Source organism: Capsicum annuum, chromosome 12 (assembly GCF_002878395.1).
Source record: "Capsicum annuum cultivar UCD-10X-F1 chromosome 12, UCD10Xv1.1, whole genome shotgun sequence".
NCBI classification, from domain to species: Eukaryota; Viridiplantae; Streptophyta; class Magnoliopsida; order Solanales; family Solanaceae; genus Capsicum; species Capsicum annuum.
In genome coordinates this window covers 804541-810987 of record NC_061122.1, presented here as the reverse complement: position 1 = coordinate 810987, position 6447 = coordinate 804541, and the positions used below count along the sequence as shown (strand labels likewise).

The window sequence follows — 6447 nt, the reverse complement described above, 5'->3', positions numbered from 1 at the left end:
CAATTTAAGAATCGCACTAGTTCTCATAAGACAAATTAAAAATTCTTTTAAAAATTAATGAATTAAGTTCAGCCTAAATCTAGACATTTATTAATTTCATGTCCTTGTCAATAGGTATAAAACGTCTCCCCCTATCCATGGAAAGCATCCAAAGAGGAAGAGAGATGGGAGTGTATCGCTTCAGGTTATGGATTATACCCCTTTGCAGCTTTGGTTGTGGTGGAAGGAAATGGATAAATTCGATTATGACGAGATACATAAGTATTTGGATTTTTTGACGAGTATTATGACAATAAATCCTAATAGGGAGGTTATTGATGCGTTACTAGCCTTCTGGGACCCAAAGAATAATGTCTTTCATTTTTTGAATTTTGAGTTGACTCCTACTGTAGAGGAGATAGCGGCCTCTATTGGATATGGGGATATTCATCGGAAGAAACTCATAGCCCCGATACTCATTTCAATAAACAAATTCTGCAAACTCATGAACATAAGGAACTCAAAAGAAAAATCGATTAAAAAAGGTTGGGTTTCCTTGCAATTTTTGTACAATAGATGCTGAAGGCAAGAGGGATTCAAAAAGTACGGTAAGTAGCTCTGTAATAAGCGGAATTTTGAGGCCTGGAAGGTTCACAGACGATTTGCATTCATGGTATCCTTTTTAGGCACTATGGTCTTCCCAAGGAGAGAACAAAAAATTAACATTAGTTTAGCTGGAGTGGTAAAGATACTGATTAAGAAATATTACACTATAGTGCCAATGATCCTGGCAGATATCTACCGTGCTTTGACTGTTTGTCAGAAAGGTAAGAGTTTTTTCGAGGGATGTAATATCTTGTTACAGATGTGGATTGTGGAGCATCTCTACTGACGTCCTATAATGGCAAGATTTAATCTGGAAAGATTCAATCGCATCAAAGATTACGAAGAGAGGTTAGAGAAATATAAATGCCCAGAAGGAGTTAGGGATTGGGATAAGCTTTTTCGTTCTCTGACAGCAGATAAAATCACTTGAAATCTCCCTTGGTTCCCTTGGAGGCAAGTCATACATAGTTCTGTCATTCGACCGTTCTTGTTATTAATGGGTATTAGGGGTGTTCAACCGTATGTTCCATTGAGAGTTTTACGTCAGCTAGGAAGACGTCAAATAGTTCCCATTACCGAAAATATGATCGAGTTTGTATTTAAGGTCAGACCAAAGATCCCACTTCCGAAAGAATTGGCCCAGCAGATATGGGAGGGTTGCCGTATTATGGGAATTGAAATGATGGTCATAGAGCGTGAGAAAGGAGAAGTGCACCCAAATTACCTTGAATGGTTTAAAGAACAGTCGAGTCCGCCAGTCAGACCAGAAAGATCGGTTAAGGGATATATAGATCAAGAAGTTGCAATCAGAATAGGAATTAAGAGAGCCATGCGAGAACATCATGAGGCCAACCAAGCTTTAAGAGCACAATTAGACCATGCCAGGGCAAAAATAGACGAACAACAAAGGGAATTTGCTGAAAAAGAAGCTAAATTAGCAAATATTGAGGTTGTTGACACATAATTTTTGCCCTCCGCAACCATGTTTAATTTCGAGCTTCTTCGATTTTTAATAAAATCAAAATATTTATTTCGTCTGAGTAGAAACTTTTCAAAAAATATTCATCTGGGCAAGTTTGTCATTTTAAGTGACGATTATACATTATCGTATTCAATTATATGAAATTGTGTAATTTTGTTACTTAAATAACTATTTTATGGAATATCGGATTTTAATCAAGGATTATTTTGAAAATAAATTCAAATGGTTGAAATATTGATTTAAATATGATTTATTCTAAAAATAATCTATTCGGAGAAATATCTATTCAATTTTATCAAAATAAGAAACACAGGATTAAACAAGGTGTTAATTCGTATCGAATTTCGATTTTATTTAGTCAATTTATTAAATTTGACTCTAATTGAAATCAAATTGGCTCCAATTGTAATGCAATTGACCGATGAGATATTCAATTTGGTTAGAGTTTAAATAAGTTGCCTAAATTATAATCTTAATCCCCAATTACCATTTTCTTAAGTGGGATTATTTTAATCCAATTAAATTTAATTAAGGTTATTTAATAACCCCAATTAGATTTAATTGGGTTATTAAATAATCCCAACATAACTTAATCAAAACCAAAATCATCCCATTCCCTTCACTAATTAATCCAACAACTCAGTAGCCCAATTACACCCACCAACCCAGGCCCAAAATCCCTCCGACCCGGCCCAGTCCCATAATCTTTATCCTCTTTTCTTCAAGAACCTACGCGTACAACCATCCAAGAACAAGAATACAACGTACAACAACAATTCCTAGCTTCAGTAAAACAACATTCAAACCCACCGATCCATTCGACCGAAATCCATCCAAATCAACCCATTTTCCCCCAATTCCCCTTATCTCAACCCGCATCCAACCCGTTTTCTGCTTCCTCTTCACAGTCATGTGCTTTCCCACACGATTTTGGTATGAAATCTTCTAGAAAGAGGGTGAGGTGTTACCCCCAACGTCCGAATTCCGCAATTTTTGGGATAACGTGTACGGATTCGTACCTGTTTGGCAAATTTTCATTGGTTCTTGGGAAAATGATCCATTTCCCCCAATGGTTGTTGGCCATCTGTTGAAAATCCGTTCAAGAAAATCAATAGGGGTACAATTTGTGAGCATTCTCCTCTTTTCGAATTCAAAAACGAACCCTCAACCCCCCCTTTTATAAATAGCTCTCTTTAGGGTCTGAAGGGGGAGTTTTTTTCTTTCTTTTGGGAAATTTTTCTTTCTTTTGAGGACTGTTCCTAGGCTTTTAGGTTAAAAATTAGGGTTTCAAAAAGGGGGAAATCTTCTAAGTAAGTTTCTGATTTCGAAAACAGAGAGAGGAAAAATTTTTGGATTTTTTTTTAATGAATTCAAGTTGAAAGTCTTAGTTGAAAATCTGGGAGGTTTCAAAATTTCTAAGAGGAAAAAGAAAAAGGGCGCTCTGTTGGTGGTCGACGTCGCGAGATTCTGGTAGCGACATGTTTGCTGATAGCTCGTCGTCCCGTTTGCTGCCCCGGAGGAGGTTCTAGGGTTGGGAAAATTTGAAGAAGGAAAAATCTTTTCTGAGCTGTTTGGGTTCGAGTGAAGAAACCTCTCTTCGGAAACCTTCTAGTGGTGGTGGTTGAGCTTTTGTTATAGGTTCAAGTCCCGTTTGCTGCTTTTAAATAGGTAAATCCGCTCTTTCAACTTTTAATCTATTGTTTCCTTCTTCACCTCTCTTCTTTGTGGCAACAGTAGTTTAGTCGTAAGCATGAATGAGGTGGGATTTGTTGTTGTAGAAGCTGTTGAAGACCTTAGGTTTTTCTTTTCTTCTTTTTCAAGTGATTATCGTTCGTGATGTTGAATATTCCTGCTTATGTTGAGTATCCTAACAGTGTTTAATTTCCTTGCTTTGGTTGTATTAAAAGTCTTAGCTTGCAAAAAATGTTTAAAATTTGTTTAGCATGGTTTATTAGATTACATTTCGGATTTACCCCTAAGTGAGATTTGTTTGTACCTGTTTCCCCCTTGAAGCTATTTATTCCCAAATTTCTTTTTTTTTTTTCCTCTTTTTCTCTCACAAACATCTAAAGCCATTATGTGCCATTTTCGAATCTGTGTGTCGTCTATTTGTTTTAATCACCACTATAATGATGTTAGCAAGGATTCATAAGGGTCATTCACCGTAGGATTACTGTCTATCTGTCCGCAATCACTCACCGTATGCCACACAATTGTTGTAAAAAATATTTGCTTATTTTTGCTGCCTAGAATCAGCCATGTTTATACTTGTTTCTATCAGTCTCCATTATTTTATTTGCCAAACGAGGTCCTAATAAGTTTACCCCTTTTATCTCCGTCTATCCGCGTGCCTCTCTCATGTTTTGTCTCTGTGATTCTACGTAAAATGATGGTCCATTAGGGCCCCTAATTCGATATCCATGGGAAAAAAGGGATTTATTCATGAAATAAAGTTGTGAGGTTGATGACATCTCAATGACCTTGGACACATGGTTTCAAATAACCAGTCAAAGAGATGGAAATCCGATTAGAGTCCCTTTATATGCTTAAATCCCTATGCTGAATCACTGTATCATTTCCAAGTCAATTAATAAGATCTTGTGATGAATTAAATCTAGTAAAGGGAAGAATTTGTTCAAAATCTTTAATTTATTTCCGATCAGTTCAGGGATTGCCTGTATGAATTTAATTCAGCCATGTTATCACTATATTGTCCGTTTAGGCGAAATCATGAGTTTATTTCAGCCTTCCGAAAACTCTAGCATTGTTTTTATTTTATTTATTTATTTATTTATTTTTAATGAAGTCTTTCATCTTCAGATGTGCTACAAGAATATTTAGTCTATGATGCTCTTACCAGTTTATTTCATTTGGAGATTTGATGTAAAATTAAGAGGTGAATGTTCAGAGGATACTATAAGGGTGTTCTGCTACGCTAATCCAAATTTTTTTGAAGTTTACTTGCTTGATTGATAGCCCGCTTAGTTTACCTTACTATAGATCTGATTAGATTCATCGTAAAACTGCTAAAAGTATTCTATGACACTTATCTTCATTTGTTGGGTTGGTTTTTCTATCAGTAGTTAACTTAGCCAATATTTACAAGGTTAGTTAATTTTATATGTCTTCATTACACATGAGGATTCAGTATTTGTTTGAATATTGACATTAGGATGCATATTAATGCCTTGACTTTTCTTTTGCATGTGGATGTGCTCGTGTCCTACACGGGCCCTTTTCTCATTGCATATGCATTATGGGCCATTGAGGCCCATCCTTCATAAGTCGATTTCAAAGGCCCTAAGGAGATAATCTCATAGTACATGACTCCGAAGAAGAAGAATAGATTAAAGTACCATTCTTGAAGCGGCGACGAGACCCGTGTCTCCTTTATATTTATTTATTTGTCGTCATTATTTATTTTTGTCATATTTATTTATTCCTTCAATTATTTATTTGGGCCTCGAAACCAAAGTTGTACTTAATACAGGTGAAGCGAGACTCGAGCTAAAAGGCTCGAAAACATAGAGTTAGGACAGGTGAAATGGGTCGAAAACTCAACTAGATTAGGACGGTCGATGGTTTGGGCTTAAAATCCTAAATCACTACTTTCCTGTTTTCCTCCTTTCCCTTTTGTTTACTTGTTTGCTTGTCTCTTTGCGAACCTATTTAAATCCCTAACTAAGTAGCTAAAAAACTGATTTCGTGAAAACCTTTTCCTTTATCATTTTTTTTCAACAAATCGATGTTCCAAAGTTAACCAAAAGAGTGTTTTCAAACAGATCAGATAACCACAAGTTAGCGGACGTTTTAGGAGCCTAACAGCTTCCTAAAACGTTACTAGGAACCGCCTACTCAGAATCTCTAACTTAAACAATTTTCCTGTTTTGAATCGTTTAAAGTATTTATAAAGGTTTCTTAATTCCTTTTCAAAATTAAGTGGCGACTCTCACAAGTCAAAAATTCTGCAAAACAGAGGTTGCACTTCGGGGACAAATTAAACTGGCTACCACTAGAGGGTCACACGTTACAAAACTCGTCGCATCTCGCCGACAGCAACTGCAAGGAGTTGAAAAGAAAATGCAAGAAGAATTTAATCGAGAGAGATCTCAGTGGATCCGTGAAAGAGGAATATTGCGAGAACAGTTGGAGGTTACTTCTGCTCGTGAACAGCGTGCAAGAGAGATGGTTGATTTTCGAGATCGACAGGCCCAGGAATGGGATCAGGCCTTTAGTTCCCTTCGAGGTAAGTCCACCGTGTAGCACAAGATACTGCCAGAATGGGTTTGGATTATCAGCAGTTGGATCATGAGGACTTTTTAGCACAAGTACCAGCTTTCGGACAGCGTCTCACTACTTCATTGGAGGATATATATTTGAGTTTGGGAGGACATATTAAGTCGAAGTCTCCTTGAATGAATAGTTGTTTTCATTTTCATAGTTTTTCATTTTCAGTTTTAAAACTTATTGTTTAGATATTATGTCTTTTAGTTTTCAGATGTCAGTTAGTAGGTTTTATTTTAGGAGTTGGATCAGTTATTTTGTCGTATTTATATTATAGAATGTAATGAAGTTGACTGTTTATTTGTATATATATTACATATGTTTTACTTCACTTACTTTAAATATTTTCTTCAATAAAAAAAAAAGACAAAACAATTTTGTTAAATTCCTCCCGAACTACGCAAGATCTGATTCATGCGCTGGCATGATACATAGGTAACCCTCCAAAGGGTTCGATCATAACTTTTGAAAAAATATGCCTAGAAAAGCCGGGATGAAACACAAAGTCTTCCATGATAGGTTGGAAAATGCATATAGAATCATGACATATAATTTGGCATTATAATGTGTTAAAAATATAACACTCACCCGCTTGC

The 6447-nt window shown here is 36.1% G+C and overlaps 1 long non-coding RNA gene across 1 annotated transcript; it reads left to right on the top strand.

The window, feature by feature from the left end:
• The first annotated feature begins 2245 nt into the window (after nt 1–2245).
• LOC124889253 lies at nt 2246–6043 on the top strand. The gene is made up of 2 exons (XR_007048008.1): nt 2246–3235; nt 5544–6043. It is a non-coding gene; the product is annotated as an uncharacterized LOC124889253 (long non-coding RNA).
• Nucleotides 6044–6447: the final 404 nt, after the last annotated feature.